We start from the raw sequence: 20,593 nt of genomic DNA, 5'->3' as shown, positions 1-20,593 counted from the left end.
CCATCTTTCGAAACAACGTGGCCAAGGATGACTAGCTGTCGGGCAGCGAAGTGGCACTTCTTGATGTTGAGCTGGAGTCCAGCATCGGCGAGGCAAGTGAGAACGCGTTCGAGTCGGAGCAGGTGAGAAGAAAAGTCCGGGGAAAAGATGACAATGTCATCGAGGTAACAAAGGCATGTCTGCCATTTGAGGCCGCGGAGGATGTTATCCATCATTCTTTCAAATGTGGCAGGCGCATTGCACAGGCCAAAGGGCATCACGGTAAATTCATATAAGCCGTCAGGCGTAACGAATGCCGTTTTCGGGCGATCTGACTCAGCCACCGGGACTTGCCAGTAACCAGATCGTAAGTCTAAGGACGAAAAGAATTCAGCGCCTTGGAGGCAGTCTAGTGCGTCGTCGATACGGGGGAGAGAATAGACATCTTTCCGGGTTATTTTGTTCAGGCGTCGATAGTCCACACAAAAACGAATTGTCCCATCTTTCTTTTTCACCAGTACTACTGGAGAGGCCCAAGGACTGTGGGAAGGCTGTATCACGCCGCGTTGAAGCATGTCGCCTACGTGCTCGTCGATGACACGGCGCTCCGTCGCGGACACATGGTATGGACGCTGTCGTAGTGGGACATGGCTACCGGTGTCGATGTGATGAACGACTGTAGCTGTACGCCCTAAACATTGTTGTTGGTGGTCAAAAGAAGTGCGAAATCGGGTAAGGAGGTCGTGTTGACGATCTGCGCGCACTGACTCGGAGTGAGCTGTGGATCAATACACCGAGCAAACGTTCTGTCACATGCTGGCTCAGACGTAGAGACAGGAAGAGCCATGGCGTCAACCTGAAGAGGAGTCGAGTCATCAGGCACATCGTATAGAAAGTTCGGCTCGAATTCGTCAACAGACCCGAGGCACTCGCCATGGCGTAGGCTTGATGGACACGAAAACGGATTCGTAACGTAAAGTGCGCTGGAGCTCTGGCGAATGGGAAGGATGGCGAAGGGAAGCAAGAAGGGATGACGGCGTGCAGCAAGTTTCGATGGCGTGAAGAGAACTGTGGAATCGTAGAAAGCAGCACAGGAAACGGGCACAAGGGCGGAAGAGAAAGCAGGGATATCGGTGTTGGCGGCGACGAACACTCTAGCAGAAGAAAGAGGCAAATCTTCAGAAAGACTTCCGCAAAATGGAGTCAGCGCAAGTTCTGCAGGGGCACAATCAATAACTGCGCGATTAGAAGAGAGGAAGTCCCATCCTAGAATGATGGCATGAGAGCAGCGGGGAAGAACAACAAACTCAATGTGATATAAACTGTCTTGTATGGCGACACGGACGGTGCAAGTTCCTACAGGCTCAATTGGCTCAGCGCTTGCTGTACGTAGCGAAATAGCGGAAAACGGCGTCGCGACCTTTCGGAGCGTACGGCGAAGCTGGTCGGCAATCACTGACACCGTGGCACCGGTGTCGACACGCGCGTGAACAGCGATACCTTCCGCATAAACTTCAATGACGTTCGCAGGGGATAAGCGAGGGCTTGAGCAGTTCGATGAGATCGCAGTTCTTGCCTCAGGAACTGCGCCTTTTAGTTTTCCTCCACAGCGGGGGGGCGACGGACAAGGGGGGACAGGGAACGTCGACGGGGAGAGGGAGACCGACGAGTGGTGAAACTTCGAGGAGCAGGAGACGAGGAAGCGAAGTGCGGAACAGGTGGAACATAGCGGGGCTGAGAGTCAGGTGTATTCCCTTGTGGTCTCGCAGTATCGGGAGGGTACAAACCCCGCCGGCGGCAAAATCGTGCCACGTGGCCAGCAAAGCCACACGCGTAGCAGATCGGCCGATTGTCCTGGGTACGCCACGGATTTTGAACAGGGGGCCCAGGCTGGGGTGCACAATGTTGAGCCGGGCGTAGGGGCTGCGGAGGCGTGCAGAAGTCGCTTCTGGGCACGTAGTTTGCAGCTGCAGAAGGCGACGCGTAGAAGCCGCTTGTGGGCGTGTAGTGTGAAACTGCAGGCGGAGGTCTTGGACTGGCAACGACGGCAGCGTACGTGAGCGGAACCGGCGCTGGAGGGGGCTGATGAGCGAGAGGTAGTGCGTCGCTCACTTGTTCGTGTATGACCCGACGTAGTTCCGGAGACAAGGAGGACTCAGACGACCGGGTAGCAGGCAAAAGGGACAGTTGACGTGCGACTTCCTCTCGAACAAATTGTTTGACTTGGTCGAGGAACGCGGAGTGGGCGGGAGCAGCATTGAAACTGTCGGTGAGGGCCGAAATCGTGTCGTCCGGCGCGGTAGCTCGGCGCGTAGTGAGGCGTTGTTTGCGGAGCTTGTCGTAGCTCTGGCACAAGGTGATCACCTCGTCAACCGTTCGAGGATTTTTCGCCAAGAGCATCTGGAAGGCATCATCGTCGATGCCTTTCATGACATTCTTTATTTTTTCACTTTCTGGCATAGTGGGGTTGATGCGCCGACAAAGGTCAACGACATCTTCAATGTAGCTGGTGAAGTTTTCACCCTTTTGCTGAGCGCGACCACGCAAGCGTTGTTCCGCACGAAGCTTTCGCACAGCAGGGCGACCGAAGACTTCTTTGAAATAATTAGTAAAAGCAGTCCAGGTGGTAAGGTCGGATTCATGATTCCGGAACCAGAGATGAGCGCCTCCAGAAATATAGAAGTTGACGTTAGTCAGTTTATTCTTGTCGTCCCATTTGTTATGCGCACTTACGCGGGCGTATGAGGAGAGCCAATCCTCGACGTCATGATCGTCGGCGCCACTGAAGACAGGAGGATCACGGTGTCGTAGGGCACCGGAGCAGACAACAGGCGATGCCTGGGGAGGATCGGGCTGCTCGGCGTCCTCAGGCATGGCAGAGACGAGAGGGAGCGTCCGGCTGCGGAGTTCCAGGTCGGTAAAGGGCCCAGCACCTCCACCAAATGTAGAGAGGCACTCTAGTTTAATTAATTAGAGCGTAGAGCACTGCAACGAGATGAGAGGTTACACAGCGCAGGCAACACAGGCACACGGCTTCGACCAACTCGTCGTTGTCGTCTTTCTTGAAGCAGTGCATACTGCTCGTTCTTCTTCAGTACATAAGTAAGATTTTATTAGATTGAGGACAACACCATGAAAACCATAGTGCTCTAATTTAGTAAACAGAGTTTCATGATGTATTCTATCAAACGCCTTTGAAAACTGAATATATATACCCAATGTCGGCATTTTTTCTTCAAACCCATTTAAAAATATTTTTTTTTGTGCTAATAAGGCGTGTTCAGTTGATAAGCCTTGTCGAAAGCCAAATTGTTCAGCCGCGAGCAAAGAATGCTTGTCACAGAGGGATAGGATTCGCTTACTGATAACTTTTTCCAACCCTTTTGAAATAACCAGCAATATTGCGATTGGTCAGTAGTTTGAAAAATCATTCTTATTTCCTAATTTGTGCTACACGCTAACTTTCGCGTGCTGCATTTTCTCAGGGAAAGCTCCTGTGGACAGACACAAGTTAAATACAAAGGTAAGCGCAGGTACTAAAAGCGCAGGTACAAGTACGTATTTAAGTAGCCTAATTTGAAGCCCATCAATATCGCGTGCTTTGCTGTTCTTAAGGCCCATAAAAGTCAAATGTATTTCCTTGTCAGTTGTTGGTTCAAGAAACACAGATTTCACATTTGGTGTGCCCATAAAATGCAATGTAGAGCCCTTATCTTGAAGCTAAACATTTGGACAGAATTACCTGTCTGGTTGGGAAAATTGATAAAGACTTAGAGATTGACTCCAACCAAATAAGGAAATTTACTAGCCCGACGTTTCGGAACCAATTCGGCTCCTTCTTCAGGGGGTATTCTTCGGAGGTGGCGGTGTGCCGCTTTTAAAAGGTCTGTCGTAACAGAGGAGAGGAAGGGGGAGATAGCGTAAGGTGCGGAGAAACTTGGCCGGGCACCTGTTCTAGACAGACAAAATAGGTGGTGGGGTGAGGTGGGGTGGGGGGGGGGGCTTCAGCGTCGCTGGTCGGCTGGGTTTGGGTCGGCTGGGTCTGGGCATGAAATCAGGCTGGAACCTGATTTCATGCAGTCGCTTTTTTTATTTGTAATAAATATGTCGAGAAGGCTTTTAGAATGAATGGTAACATGGGTCGGTTCATTTAAGGTAACTGTGCATGCAAAAGAATCAAGCAATAGCTGGAACGAACGTGACGTTGCATTACTTTGTAAAAGGTTGATGTTACAGTAGCCACCTATTACGACACGCAACCCATTTGTACCTACAAAAGTGAACAGTTTTTCTAAGAAAACTTAAAACTTCTCAACAGACCCATCAGGTGGGCAATAAAAAACAACATAAACAAGCCTATCTTGGATTAGAGCTAAAGCTTCGTAATCTGGTGTAATTATTGTAAAATCAGAGAGCAAACTACAAGAAAGCTTATCTGAAATCAATTGCAATACACCACCCCCTCGTCGGGAACATCTATTCGTATAGAAACTATTGTAGCCTGGTAATCTGAGCACTTCATCGTCACATGTGTACCGGGTTTCCGTAACCATAATTACGTCAAACTGGAAGGAAAATTCGTCTAGAAATGTAGTGAGCTCGTCATACTTATTTCGAGCTGATCGTGCATTGCAGTGCAAAAATGCCAAGTGTCCACCATCGTTTTGATACGCGATATCTTTTGGTGACGACATGTCAGAAAAGAATAACAGTAAACGAAAAAGACTGATGAGGTAGTCACTGTTTTACGAAGCGACGCTAGCTTCGCGCATCTTCTGTAGATCTGCTTCACTGCTTATTTGGATGGCAAGAGAAGTGTCTGTTTTTCGAGTGTGCACCTTGCCACCCCTGGTCCATGTGAAGTGCCAGTTTAGTTCCCGTTTCCTTGCAATTGTCAGTCCAAGCAATTTCTTCAGCTGCGGGCATAAGTGCTCATTAATGTATACCGGCTGCTTTGTGCCAAATCCGAGCTCTTCAGAATTAATCCGAGTTCGTTTTGCCTTATTAATTAGGGCATCGCGTTTCACCCGGTGGTGAAAAGACACAACAATATTTGCGTTTACAGAACTGTCTTGGTTGCCGGGGGCATTCGAACGAGCAGCTGTGCTCCGGGCTGGGACACGATTGCAAGCTTCAATGTCATGCTCAGTAATGGCCTCGCCTAGCGCATCCCCAATTTTAGTAAGGACCTGCACAAGATTTTCATTCACTACCTGTGGGATGCCTTTAATCTTTATGTTTTTGTTTCGCGAATACTGATCTTGTGCGGTGATGCGCTTCGCGTTTTCCTGTGTTGTCTTTCTGAGGCACTCAATTTCTTGCAAGATGGTTTCTTGAGTTGTTTGTAGTACTGTGTTTTCCTTCTTGATGTCCGCACATTCTTTCTTGAGAGCTTAATATTATTTATGAAGTCTAAGCTGTTCTTTAGGTCCCTGATTTTCCTTTGAAATTCTCGCTTCCCACATTCAGGCACAGTTCACGTGGCACAATGCAAGAATGCACGCTTTTGGCAGCAGAGGCAACAGAACGAAGAAAGTAAAAGCTTGAAAATATTCAAACCTGTGAGACAAGTAGAACGTCAGTGTGTGCACTGTCTGCCGCCTCCGCTGCAAAAATGGCCGTGAGACGGGCTCTGCACTCCTTTATAGCTGTAGTAGGGTCCACGCAGGCGCAGAAACGGCCTAGTAGTGTCCACGTAGGTGTAGATACTGCCCTCAGTCTGGACGATGGCGGTTGATAGCGCTGGCAGTTCAACTGTGTTTGAGCTTTGCAGCCCCTTGATCGATGATGTAGCGCGATCGCCGCAGCTGGCCTGGTATTGCCTGTGAGACAAGTAGAACGTCAGTGTGTGCACTGTCTGCCGCCTCTACTGCCAATCTGACGTACATGAAGATAAGTGATCAAGCAGTTCATGATTAATACCTTGTTTAATAATCATTCATATGCCTCCACCTCTTCCAAGTGGTCTGTTCAAGAACACTCCGTTTTAACCTTCTAGATGCATGTCATCATTAGCCGAAAACCACGTTTCTGTCAACATAATTACAGAAAAGAAAAGCCGAAATCACTAATTAATAACATACAGATTTCATCTTGTTTGTTACGTGCTGACTGCATATTAAGATCAGTAAAAGTTAGAGGTGAATCGCATTTCTCAACCTTTTCATAGCCTAACACTGACGGACTAATGCTACAAGTGCTCATTTCTGATGCTGAAATGTCAACAGGAAGTTGTGCATTGTAAAATTCGAATTTATTGCGAAAGAAATTTTGCGTTCGAACAACAGTTCAACGACAAAAGCCGCGACAACTATCCTTATTGAACAAATTTTACAACCACGAACAGGATAGGCTGCACAAATGAAAAATTGTAACCAAAACAAGCTACAACACCACGAGTCCTGGTGCATCCTAAGACAATCAAAGCAAGTAAAATGAATTCTTCCAAAAAATAACTTGTACGCCAAAATGTTGCTTTTACATGGTAAAGCAAAGATTTCATGAACCAACAGAGATGCAATTTCATGAGCATGCGTGGTACTTGACCTACTTGGCAACAGAAAATAAGCATGAAATAAACCACCAATGTTTTCTTTTGCAGCAGCGCCGTAATATTTGTGCCTACAAGACAAATCGCCTCTTTCGCTGCACCGATTTCAGGAAGAACTGGTCATTTTGTTTACATCATCACTGTTTTCAATTTTGATCTTTGGTGCGTTTTCAGTCTGCCGCACAAAAATTTTTCCATTGCGCACCCAGACATACTTCCAACCGGTCTCATGCTTGCGCTCCATAGCTTGACCAAGCAGTCGTTTCAATTCTGGGCACAGATGTTCATTTACGAGCACCGCTGACCGAGAGTCAATGTCGAGATCAGAGCACTTCCGGCTTACTGCGCGTGCATTCATCTTAAAGCTATCCCGCCTTTGTCTCTGCTCGAACTGCACAACCAGATTTTTTTTTGCTTGGGTTGTGTGCCGTTGGAACTCTGTGTGCTCGTCCGATATCAGTCGCAACAAGTGGAACGCCCACCTTTTTTCCAATGTTTATGACCATTTCAACTAGGTCTTCGGAGGACTCGTACGGAATGCCTTTGATTTCGACATTTGTCCTCCGGGAATACTGCTAAGCCCGAAGTATTCTGTTCTCATGGTCATTTACCTGCCGTGCGAGGTCAGAGCACTGTGCCTTTAATTCATCATTTGAGGCTCTCAGGGCCTTGGTTTTCATTCCTAATTTCTTCATACTTCTTGTTTGCTGTAGCGAAAAAAGCTTTAATATCCCTTAGTTCCTTGCGAAACTCTCGCTCAATTGTGTCTTTGAAATCCTTGAACTCCGCCCTAAGTTCACGCTTCAGCTCATTAAAAAGTTATCTGATCTCCTTCGACATCCTTAAAACAAATAGCTATGCCAAAAACACAAATTGATACAAATGGCAGCAATGACAGCAGCGGCAAGAACAGTGAAAATCAAGAAATGAACTGATTCCCAACCTGCGTAAAAGATGCACAGAGTCCGTGAGCACACATGAAGCCTACTGCCGCCCTTGCTGCCAGTGAAAAGAGCAGATGGTGCGCTCGGCGCTTTTGTAGGGTCCGCACAGATTATGAACCAGTGGGGCAGAAGGGGCAGTGTCGCAGTCAAATTGCCGTAGCTTGAAAGGTGATGCTAACGTAGGAAACGCAGCTTTCCCATCCACGGCGATCAAGTCCGAAACAGTAGCGAAGCCACCAGAGCCGGATTGCAGGATAAGGTAAATGCCTGCGTAAAAGATGCGCAGAGTCTGTGAGCACACGTGAAGCCTGCTGCCGCCCTTGCTGCCAAGTCTTTTGCCCTTGCTGCCAAGTGTTTGCAGCACTCCACCCATGATGTCGCGCCAACTTGCTGGGCTTTGCCCTTTATGTTGCACAATGGCCCACATGAAGCCTTAATGAGGCAGTCAGGAATTAGGGGTCAATGCTGTTCCCATGCCAGTCGTTAATGTTGGCTCCTTGTATCAATTAGTGGGCTTTATAATGGTTAGCTCGTCGCAGTTTGAGGAGCCTGGCCTTGATGGTTGTTACTGCTTTCACAGCCTGCGGTGCTTGCTGTCACTCCGAAGGGAGCTTCTTTGTTTGACCTTCCATAGTCAGCGCTGGGCCCCGTCATCATCTAAGTGAGCACTGGTGAAGTGGTCACTTCATGGGAAGCACACCAAGAAAGCCCTTGCCGTTTTGAGACGTAACACCGGCCAATGTTGCCTAAGAGGGAGGATAAACGGTTATCACATGTAATGGATAAAACAAAGTTAGTGTGGCTCCCCCTTCTACTTCATTATAGCAAGGTTTTACTGTAGTATTGTCATTGACGTATAGATATTTGATCCGTTTGAACACTGCTTATTATACACTGGGTTAGCAGAACTATTCTAGCCCGCCTGCCGGTGGCAGAAGTGCCCATAATCGAAGGAGGCCCTTGGTAAGTCAACTGTGCCGACCTTGCCAGTTGAATGAACCTTGTGGGGTCTCAAACGTGCTCTTTTGACAAAGGAACGCAGTAGGGGGAACAAACAAAACAGTTTAGTAGGGTGGCTTTCTGGGCCAGTTGATGCATGATGACTATGAACAAAGAAAAGGGCCTTTCCCGTGTCTGCACCAGCAGGCATTTTGTGTGCTGTGACACCATGAGGGTGGGACCCTCCCTCACTTAACCATGGGTGGCTTAGCCGGGGAAAAGGAGATCCTGGGGGTTGAGTCGATGCTGATTGTTTGGACCTTTAAGGCCCCTCGGCGGAGGCAACACACCCCTTTGGCCTCGGCTTCATGTAGATGGCGCACCCGGACTTACTCATCCGGAGGAAATCAGTTGTAGCTTTTTCTTGTGTTTATCTCTCACGTTGAACCTTTCCTGTTTTCTTCTCTCTTTTGTTTACTTCTGATTTTCTGGGCAGCAGGAGTTAACCTTGTGCCAAGCCTGGTTATACCCTATTTGGTTATAGTGGCCAGGGCTAGTCTTTTTGCTTGCAAGACTTGCTCTGTCCCCATGTTGGCGGCTGCAAAGGGGCTGAAATTTAAAGTATTCTGTGCCTTGAAGATATAGCGGAAATGAACAGTGACATCACCGACCACATCCTCTGCTCTGCTCAAAAATGCAAAATAACTTCTTGGGCGAGTTGGTGTTTGCTGAACAGGATACTTAATAGCGCAAAACTCGAAATAAAAGACAACAGTGAAAGACGAGAGGAAAGGTAGCGCTCGTCTTTCCTTTCCTCTCGTCTTTCACTGTTGTCTTTATTTCGAGTTTTGCGCTACTAAGTATCATGTTCAAAAATGCAGTCATGCACAAATAAAATTAATCCAGAACTGGGGTGCAGCAGAGACTGTGAATTTGCAAAGAAACATCAGAACAAAGCATGGAGCATATTTTCTCGCTACCCAACAGAAAACCTAATAAATTTTAAATGCTGCAAAGCTAGTCGCCGGCACATCCACCGAATATCCAGAAGAGGAAGCTGGACATGCTATGTATCCTCAGTAAACTCGTACATGGATGCAAGGAGAGCATATAACAATGCCCAAAATTATTTTCCTCTTGTCACTGGTGATACAGTGAAAGATGAAGCGAACACTCTGGGTGAGCACTTTGAGTGTGCATCAAATCCAGAAAATTATTCCGAGAAGTTCATACACCATAAAAGGACAGCTGAAGATATACCTCTGCGTCCAAACAAGTCTTTATCAGAAGAATACAACCAACCATTCACCTTCCATGAACTCAAGCTTGCCCTAGGTTCTTGTTGCATCTCTGCTCCAGTTTATGACACAATAACATATGAAATAATGAAGAATCTGCCTGAAGATACCCTAAACTGCCTCTTAGGCCTTTATAACAAGATTTTTACAACTGACCCTCATCTTCGAAAGAGGCAATAGTCTTCCCAATACTCAAACATGGCGAAGACCCTTTCTTAGTTAACAATTACAGACCTATTGCACTCACTAGCTGTTTACTTATACTTTTTGAAAAGAGGATCAATCGTTGCCTTACCTACTTTTTGGCTATAGGCGCGAAAACGACGACGGATGAAGAGAGAGAACACACACTCGCGCGAACACAGGGTGCCACTCAGTGTTGCCAGGTCAGACGAGGCGACATAGCCCAAAGCCTGAGAAATTGTGGCCCAAATGTAGCCAAACACAAAAAAGAGCAAGAAAAATTTGTAGCCAAATATAGCCATCTTTATCACAGTGCTTGTATTATATGACAGATAGTACTAAATTGAGATCTTTAGTTATATGCAGTAATATATTATAGTGAAGAGTTCGACGAAAGTTCGTCTGGTCAGGTAACATGATGACGAGGAAATTGCGGTCACTGACCAAGTCAATGGTGAAAATAACACAGAGACGTTTCGGGACCCGTACGGGTTCCTTGATCACACTAAAAGCGGGCTAGAGCCACAAGTCATTTTTATGCCAAAATGTGACGTAGAGAAAGGGTGTAGTTAGCAGGCAGATTTCCATCAGTCCTGTTGATACTGTTGTCCGTAGTTTGAATAAATAAAGATTCTAACAAAAGTTGCGTCATGGGATTCTTTTCCTTAGCTATTATAGCAGCGTTTTCCCAATCGATGCGGTGACTGCGATTGTCGACGTGTTCGGCAAGGGCATTTGAAGCTTTTTTTCATGTTGGAGACGTCCCTTTGGTGCTCCTTTAATCTTCTTGTGAATTTGCCGGTTTCGCCGATGTAACTGCAGCTGCAGTCTGCGCATGGCACCTTGTAAACAACACCGGGGTAATTCTTGCTTTCGAGCCGATCCTTTACATTAACAAGCTGATTTCTCAGCTTGTTGGATGGCATGTGTGCTATTCTAAGATTGTATCTTGAGAATACGCAGCTAAGGGCTTCACTGATGCCAGGCACATATGGGACACCGGCGCGTTTTGTAAACGACTTGCCTTGAGACGGCTTGCTTAATATATTAACTACGAACTTTGTTTTTGAGCAGTCGTGAACGCAAAATAATGTTCAGTATCATGCACTTGGGGTAGCCTAGGGTAGTTCCACGCGCTCATTTTCGAACCACAGTCGAAGCCAGTTTCCCTTTGCTGGGCTTGCATTTGTTTTTTTCATTGATCGTACATCACGGCAGTGTTTAATCTGGACATGAAGTGGTGATCTGGCTCGAATTTTTCGCAGCATCCATACCACTCCTTGAGGCCACACCGAACGTGCAAGATAATTTCTAATGTTCGCGTTGCCAGTCTATTTCTGTGATCGGTCTTAGTCACGGAGACCAAGCTAAACACCCGCTTTACAGCAGCATTCGACACAGGCAGGCAAAGGAGTGCAAAAATCGATTTTGACAGGTTTGGAAAGAGAGGCTCACCAGCAGTGTTTTTTGCTTTCTCAAAGGTACGCCAAAGTTCCACCACATTTTCACTCACAGTGAGAGATGGAAGCTTCGCCTGCAGAACTCTGTACTCCATTTCAATGGTGGATTTGTCACCTGTTGGTTTGGCAGCTGAGAGAACCTTTATAAACTTGGAAAATGGCATGTCGCGAAGATAGCTTGGGCTTAGGTATTTGAAGTTTTCGAACAACTCCAAGTTCTCGGGAAGTCTCTTTGCGAGGGCTTTGACACATGCCACGATATATGTGCGACAGCAATCTAACATGCTGTCCTTCTCAGAATCTGCGACTGAGCTCTTGTGAAAAGCATATAAAAACACACTTACAAGAGCACATGCACTTGGGTGAAACAGGTGCCCTTCCTAATCAGCAGTTGGAGATGCGTGCTCGCGAAGTACTATATTCGACAGCATTGACCGTACAATGAGTTCCAAGTCTTCGAAAAATTTTGCCGGGTCTGGATTCTCTAATTGAAACAGCTTGTTGACCCTGTCGAACTCCATGACTATCGGCTGAACGAAAAGCATGAACAGGTAGTTCTTTTCATCCTGAAGCACCTCCACCAAATGCAAGCAGACGTTCAGGGCAGGGCGTGATCTATCTGAATAATCAGGCGACACGAAAGCGGTCCGGTCAATGGCAAAGCAGAGCGAGCGCAAGCACCAACAATACTCTTCGTCCTCGTCTTTTACTTGCGTCCGTGTTTGTCGCTACACATGCAACAAACGTGCTGTATAGCACCGCTCTGTCGAATGAGCTATCTGGAAGTGCAATTTCACCTCGTTCCACTGCTCAAGGATTCGACTCACAGAGGCCGTGACACTCAGCCACCTCATGTTAGACATGTTCACAAGTTTGAGATTAATTATCATTAATTGAAGCATAAATAAGTCGATATTGCTCCGGTCTCTTAGGCGAGCACGAAAACCTTTCACGCACGAGAAACTCAATATTCGATATTCGTGAGGTGACCAGAGCACTGGTCGCCTCACTGCAAGCCAAGTGCAATGAGTGGCATGTGCACTTAGCGAGAATTAAATTAGGCTTCTCTGCCTTCAGCGAATGGTGCCTACCGCACATTACACTGGCACCATCCGTAGCTATACTATTACGATACCATGTAGAGATGCTAAAGAGACGAGCAGCCGCGAGAAAGACGATGAAGTGTGTCTGGGCTTTTGGCTCGAGCAAGGTGTTGGCCTGGCGGTTTTGGTTCCAGTGTAAATATATTGTAAATAGCTTCTTTCGTGTGTGTCTTTCCACACGTAACATTCTGGTGGAGGTGCGGGGCCAGGATCGCGTTATTGCTTACGCAAGCCGCCTCCTATCACCATCGGAGCGTAACTATTCCATTACGGAAAGAGAATGCCTTGCTGTAGTCTGGGCAGTTGCGAAGTTCCGGCCTTACCTTTACGGTCGTCCTTTCTGCGTAGTCACTGACCATCATGCCCTCTGCTGGCTCTCATCGCTAAAAGATCCTACAGGCCGGCTTGGTCGATGGGCTTTGAGGCTACAAGGGTTCTCATATTCCGTGGTGTACAAGTCTGGCCGCATGCACCAAGACGCTGACAGCTTGTCGCGTTACCCTGTTGACGACTCTGACTGCTCTAATATTGACAGTGCTGCTGCTTGCATTTTCTCAGTATCCAAGCTCCTTAATTTCGCCGACGAGCAACGTCATGATGCCTACATCAGAGCACTCATCGACCGTTTTGAAGACGCTCCGGCCAATGCTACTCTACGCCTCTTCGTCCTCCGCGACGGTACTCTATACCGTCGTAACCTTCATCCGGACGGCTTTGAGTTACTACTTGTAGTACCAAAACACCTCCGCTCAACCGTTCTAGAAGAGCTTCACGACGCTCCAATGGCAGGACACCTTGGCGTATCTCGAACCTATGACCGAGTACGTCGCCGGTTTTTCTGGCCGGGCCTTGCACGTTCCGTACGGCGTTACGTCGCCGCTTGTGAGCTTTGCCAACGACGCAAGAAGCCTTCCCAGCTCCCCGCTGGTTACCTGCAGCCGCTCGACATCCCTGCCGAACCCTTCCATCGTGTTGGCTTAGACCTTCTCGGCCCATTTCCGGAATCTACATCAGGAAACAAATGGGTTGCCGTCGCTGCGGACTACGCGACCCGCTACGCCATAACACGCGCTCTTCCGACCAGTTGCGCTACTGATGTTGCGGACTTCCTCCTACACGATATCATTTTGATGCATGGTGCTCCGCGTCAAATGCTCACCGACCACGGCCGTATGTTTTTGTCCAAAGTCATTGACGACATCATGCGTGCCTGCTCAATACAGCACAAAATTACCACCTCCTACCACCCACAAACGAACGGCCTCACTGAACGTTTGAACCGCACCCTTACAGACATGCTATCCAAATACGTTTCAACCGACCACCGTGACTGGGACCTGGCTCTACCTTACGTTACCTTTGCGTACAACTCTTCCCGTCTTGAAACTGCTGGATTTTCCCCGTTTTATCTCTTGTATGGCCGAGAACCGACGCTACCACTAGACACTGTGCTTCCGTCCACCACGGCTTCAACTAGCGATTATGCCCGTAATGCTATCGCCCGTGCTGACCATGCTCGTCAACTTGCGCGTGCTCGTCTGGAAGTGTCCCAAGACAAACAGAAGCAACGCTACGACCTCCGTCACCGTGATGTGCGTTTTGCGCCCGGCACCCTTGTGTTGCTTTGGTCACCATCGCGTAAAGTGGGCCTTTGTGAAAAACTGCTCTCCTGTTACACAGGCCCATATCGCGTGCTCCGCCAAGTGACCGATGTCACATATGAAATCGTTCTAGCCACGCCCACTACGTCCTCCGCAGGGACAACCAGTGATATTGTCCACGTCGCCCGACTCAAACCCTACACCTCTCCCAGCGCCTTAGATATTTAACTGCACCGTGACGGTGCTTTCGCCGCCGGGGGGTAGTATTACGATACCATGTAGAGATGCTAAAGAGACGAGGCGCCGCGAGAAAGACGATGAAGTATGTCTGGGCTTTTGGCTCGAGCAAGGTGTCGGCCTGGCGGTTTTGGTTCCAGTGTAAATATATTGTAAATAGCTTCTTTCGTGTGTGTCTTTCCACAAGTAACAATACCAACACACTGTGAAATTCTCAACTTGCACGAGTCCAGAAAGGACTTGAGCGCCAAAAAGATACAATTCGCCGATGCATCGTTTATAGGAACAAGTCCCAAAAATCACATGGCAAAATCGTCACTTCTGTGCGAAAACTATCGCACAACAATACCCAGTTCTTTAGTGCAGGATTTGTCGGTGCTTTCGTCCACAATAAGGGAATATTGTCCGTGTCCAATGTCTTCGACCAGCATGTCGAGGAATGTGGGACCGAGGACCTTAGAAACCAGGGCGGTGCATTTCGTACGTCCTAATGTCAGCCCACCTGCAACGCTAGAGTCCTGGAAAGCATTTTTTACTACTGAAGTCAAGTGGTCAGCAGTGCACAAAGAACTGTGTACGGTTATGTCAGCTCTGCCAGCTTCATCTTGGTTGTCATCGTCGGCTTTGATGGCCCAGGCTTGAACAACGAGTCAATGGTTGTACTCACTGCCACCTCCTTTGCTGCTTTCATGTTATCTATGTGCTTCTGCCTTGTCCTGTGCCCTTTAAGGTCTTGCATGTGTGGCCTCAGCTTGCACTTGCAGACTTTGCAGTACGCCATCTCGGATGCGTCATCGCTGAAGTGTGCACTTGATGGTGCAATCCAGTCTATGTAAAAAAAGAAACGTCGCTTTTAGCACAAGATGTGCTGTTCATTTAACACAGATCTTGATGCTTATACATTATGTCCCGGCTTAATCACACTCACGCTTTTTTTTTCTTTCTTTTTCAATTAGCATGGCCCGGGGTAGCTGAGACACACTCTGTATAGTTTCCATTCACGCCAACCTGGCCACCATCTTAGGTGTCAAGCACGCCAAGAGCATGCGTTAAAAAAAGTGAGAAATGACAGATGCCACTCACTGTCTGAATCGGTGTAAGCGAAGTTTTAAAAGATTACTGCGTAAAACGGCCCACCAGTGTAAGAAGCGCGCAGTGGTTTTCGGCGACGAGCGCGTCCCGAATGTAACTTGCTCGTAATGGTAAAAACCGCAAAGCCGCACAATGAGCAAATGTAAACAACAAATTGATAACAGTGGTAATCCTGGAAAAACCTGTTACTGTCAAAAAGCAAACCATGTTCATGTGCTAATAATAATAATTGCTGGGGTTTTACATCCCAAACCACGATATGACTGAGGCATGCCGTAGTGGGGCACTCTGGAGTAATTTTGACCACCTGGGGTTCTTCAACGTGCACCTAAATCTAAGTAAACGGGTATTCCTGCATTTTGCCTCCATCAAAATGCGCTGGCATGGCCGGCAATCGAACCCGTGTCCTCGAGTCAGCAGCACAACACCTCACCTGCTAAGCTAACATGGTGGGTGATGTTCAAGCAACGTGGTGCACTGATGTCATCGTGGCAAACACGTTTCGATATTAGCACGACGAGTACCTGCATTTGTTACGTTACGGGCAAACCATCTCTAAGTAAAAGCACCAGGACCCACCTTTCAGTTCGCGGTCTTGCTCTCATTCTTTTTTATATTTCCGGGCATACTTCGCCCTCTTCCCCATGGTTTCAATCTCCTCTCTGAGGAGGATCCAGTCAGAAGTCCAACGGTCCAACCTAGCGAAATGAATCTCGGACGCCGGCGAACGCTCGCTTCCCGACAACAGCAGAAAACGAAACGTCAGGGAGCAGGCCAAGCTGGCGCTGGGTCAGCGGGGCCGGCGGTGCCGGCATGACTGCTCTCGCGCGCGGAGACAGTCGAAGGTGAGGAAGTTACGAGGGATTTCAGAGGGAGGGCGAGGGGAGTGGAGTTGCGGGATGGAGCAGGAGGGAAGCTGATTTGCTTTCCCGTCCTCCGATGGATGGCGCCAATTACCTCTGCCACCTAAAGTCACTGGAACCTGGAAAGTACCGCAACCCTTTTCTCTTCGCCACCGCGCCACTGATTGGTCAGTTGCCGTCAGGTGATCACTTTCCGCATAGATGGTCCATGCCGCGCCGGAGCGGACAAGCAGACAAAGTCATCGCTCGCAAACGCTGTGCGTATGAGCCATCCACGAGGTCAGATTTTGCATTTTGTGTAATTTAGGGCATATTTAACTTTTGTAGACTTAAAACAAAATGAAAGGAAATGCCCGGGTTCTGCGCTTCTGGGTGCAGCAACCACCGGGAGCCTGGGAAAGTGCTTTTTGCGATACCAATTAAGCGGAAAGCTGATTTCTGGCAGCACCGAATAATGCGCGACAATTTCACTCCCACTAGGTGAACTTGATGATATCGCAAAGCTGAGAGACTTTGTGGTCTACAGGGCATCTGTATGCACCTCAGTAGGAGCTGTCGGATCGTAGTGGCGCAAAATTGGCGGAGACGTAAGCAGATGACGGAGCTTTGTGAAGGCCTCGTCGCACTGGGACAACCACGAAGTGAGGGGCCCGTTGCGTATAAGAAGTTTCGTCAGGGGTGAAATGATGGCGGCGAAATTGCGAATAAAGCGTCTGAAGTAGGAACACAGACCAATGAAACTGCGCAATTCTTTGACGGATGTTGGCTTAGGGAATTCGGCGACGGCCCGAAGCTTGGCTGGATCGGGGAGTATCCCATCCTTGGATACGACGTAACCGAGGATTGTCAGCTGCTGAGCTGCAAATCGGCACTTCTTTGGGTTTAGTTGTAGGCTTGCATTTGTTAAGCACGTTAAAACACACCGAAGGCGTTGAAGGTGCGTTGGGAAGTCCGGCGCAAAAACAACAACGTCGTCAAAATAGCACAAGCATGTGTGCCACTTCAAGCCGCGCAGAACGGTGTCCATCATGCGCTCAAAAGTTGCGGGTGCATTACAAAGTCCAAAAGGCATTACGTTAAATTCGTATAAGCTGTCAGGTGTTACAAAAGCTGTCTTTGGCCGATCGGCGTCAGCCATGGGTACTTGCCAATACCCTGAGCGCAGATCTAAAGATCAAAATAATTCTGCGCCTTGTAGAATGTCAATGGTGTCGTCTTAGCGCGGGAGAGGGTAGACGTCCTTGTGTGTGATCTTGTTTAGGCGCCGGTAGTCGACACAGAACCGCACAGAACCATCTTTCTTTGTAACGAGGACCACAGGGGATGCCCATGGACTGTTGGAAGGTCGTATCACCTCGCGGCAAAGCATGTCGTCGACTTGTTCGTTGATTACACGACGCTCTGCAGGAGATAAACGATACGGGCGTTGCTGCAGTGACGGTTGCGAGCCAGTGTCGATGCGGTGAGTAACAGTTGATGTCCGGCCTAGGGAAGATTGCCCGACATCGAAAGAAGAACGAAATTCTTCTAAAAGGCACACAAGTTGAGATCGCTGGACCGGCGTAAGGTCATCGGCAATAGAAGAACGAAACACATCACTGGAAGGTCCGTCACAGGCAGAAATAGCAGTGAGCGCACTAGAACTAGCGCAGTAATTTTCATCGGGCACGTCCATAACTTGCACATCTTCAACCACTTCGACATTGCCTAGGCATTCCCCTCGGAGCTGCATGACAGGGTATGGGAACGGGTTGCATACAAAAATGGTGCTGTAGCCCTGCTTGATGTCCACTGTCGCAAAAGGTAGCAGCAGGCCTGTCCGAGTAAGGAAGCGGTCAGATGGAGACAGCAGCGCAACAGCCTCTGAGATTCCGCTGCAGTACATGGTCACGACTGTTGACGCGCGGGGAGGAATGTGGGTGTCGTCGTGGACAATTAGCTTCCTCGACAGGGAAGTATTGTCAGTGATCGGCAAATCTAACAGCGACGAGAGTTCCATCTCGGCCTGTGCAGAATGGATAACGACATTGTGGCGCAAGAGAAAATCTCAGCCGAGGATAACGTCGTGAGAACACGAGGTGAGGATGATGAATTCTATGGCATACAAAACGTTGTCAATAACACCACGAGCAGTGCAAGCCGCTAAGGGCTGGATATGCTCAGCACTGGCTGTGCGGAGGGACAGTCCAGAAAGGGGCGTCGTGACTTTCCGAAGTAGGCGGCAAAGCTTAGCGTCCATAACACATACAGCGGCTCCTGTGTCCACGAGTGCAGATGCGCGAACACCGTCAAGAAACACTTCTATCACATTTGAAGGACTGCGTTGAGGACTTTCACGTTTTGACGGCGCCGCAGCCCTTGCCTCTTGGACTGCGACGATTAGTTTTCCTCGTCCCGAGTTACGGGACGGGGTCGCATCGGCGACAATGAGCAACGGCGTGGAGACAGTGAACGGAGGGTAGGTGGTGTCGGGTGCAGAGTCGGTGACATAGCCGAATGGGAGTCATAATATGGACGGTTGAACTGGCTTGTCACGGCTGATGCGGCGCTAGGCAGCTGAGCGCGATTACAAAAACTAGCTACGTGACCGGCACAGCTAGCTACGTGACCGGCACGGCCGGTTGTCGGAAGTACGCCATTGGTTCGCTGGGGCAGGTCCCATCCATGTAGGAGGTTGCGTTGTACAGGGCGGATGCTGGTATGACGGCATGGCGGGCTGCGGTCGGGGCTGAGCCGCAATGTCGCCATAACGGAGAGGCACACTCGGAGAGAGTGGTTGAGTCCTCGTGACGACATCGGCGTAGCTTAGTGGAGCGGCCGCAGGACGATGTTGATGCTGGTCTGGCAAGACCTTGGTGATTTCCTGCTCGATCACGCGATGGAGCATGGGCATAACATTCGTTGCGGGCTGTTGCACGTGCGGCGGCTGAGCGAAGGTTAGCAAGGAGAGCTGGCGTGCAACTTCCTCCCGAACGAACGCTTTCACTTCTGTCAGCAGTGCTGTCTGGTCGGAGATGGTGGCCAAACCAGCAATGTGTTCGTCACGTGATGAAGGGTGACGTGTCAAGGAGTGCTGCCTTCGTAGCTCCTCCTAGCTTTGGCATAGAATGACAATGTCTGTCACGGACTGAGGATTTTTCGCAAGTAGCATATTGAACGCATCGCATCGTCTTCAATCCCTTTCATGACATTTCTTATTTTGTCGGATTCCGACATGGTTGCGTTGACTCGTTTGCACCAGTCCAGAACATCTTCAATGTAGCTGGTAAATGATTCACCTAGCTGCTGTGCACATTCTCGCAAACGCGATTCCGCTCGCAACTTGCGCACCGCAGGGCGACCAAACACCGCCACCAAAGAAGTCTTGAACGAGGACCACGTCGGAAAATCGGTCTCATGGTTGCTGTACCAGAGACTGGCGACACCCGCGAGATAGAAGATAACATTGCTTAGCTTTGCGGGGTCGTCCCATTTTTTGTGACCACTTACTCTCTCATATGTTGTCAGCCAGTCCTCCACATCGGTTTCATCCGCGCCGCTGAAGATGGCAGGGTCCCTGTGGCGAGGCACACCAGAGCACATGACAGACTGAGAAGGCGGTTGCTGAGATGGGGTGGGTGGCACTTGCTGGGATGCGTCTTCTGGCATGGTTGAGCGAAGGGTACGGGATCGAAGCTCCAGGGCACTCTCCACCACTTGTAAAGGCATTTATTGGGCACCAGCCTTTTGGACCGATCGTTAGTTCAAGACCCGAGCTCTCAGCACGAGCGGCGTTTCACGAGGAGAGCACAGGAGGGATTGACCCACTAGAAAGGGCTGGAGAGCATGACCCACTATGGCATTCGTATCCTTCGCTACAAAGCGTTCATTTTGTGTTGTGATCTTGAGAAATTATCAAGACTAGACATTTTTATTATAATTGTGATATACATTTATTCATTATAAGTGCAATAAAACTAGTCATTTTTGGAAATGTTAGAGTAAAGAAACCCTACTTTGGATGCCACTTTGAGTCCTTCAAGAGCTGTGACAGGTCCTGGAAAGTCCTTGAATATCCTTGAACTTTTGCCTTGGAAACCTGTACTAACTCTGAAATTTCCAGCATACCGCTGAACGTCATGTGTGCCGCAAGCAATATGCTGCAATTTATTGAGAAATTTTCTAGCACCATGCCAAACTACCAAATGCAAGAATACAATATTATTCATGTTGTGTGCTGTCTGTGCAACTGAAGATGATGACGGCTCAGTGCAGCGATCACACGGATACAGCGAGCGACTGAGTCTGCATGTATGTCTGCGCCTATCCACACTAATGTGCTGACGGTGCTGCCACCTATCTCGT

At 48.7% G+C, this 20,593-nt stretch overlaps 1 protein-coding gene across 6 annotated transcripts in view; it reads left to right on the top strand.

Moving 5' to 3' along the window:
• Positions 1–20,593, top strand: part of LOC119451014 (DENN domain-containing protein 2D-like) — a 428,171-nt gene that overhangs the window by 73,938 nt on the left and 333,640 nt on the right. The gene's annotated exons all lie outside the window — the stretch shown is intronic.

This window comes from Dermacentor silvarum, chromosome 4 (assembly GCF_013339745.2).
Source record: "Dermacentor silvarum isolate Dsil-2018 chromosome 4, BIME_Dsil_1.4, whole genome shotgun sequence".
In the NCBI taxonomy this organism is placed as follows: domain Eukaryota; kingdom Metazoa; phylum Arthropoda; class Arachnida; order Ixodida; family Ixodidae; genus Dermacentor; species Dermacentor silvarum.
This window is presented reverse-complemented; position numbering and strand designations above follow the sequence as displayed.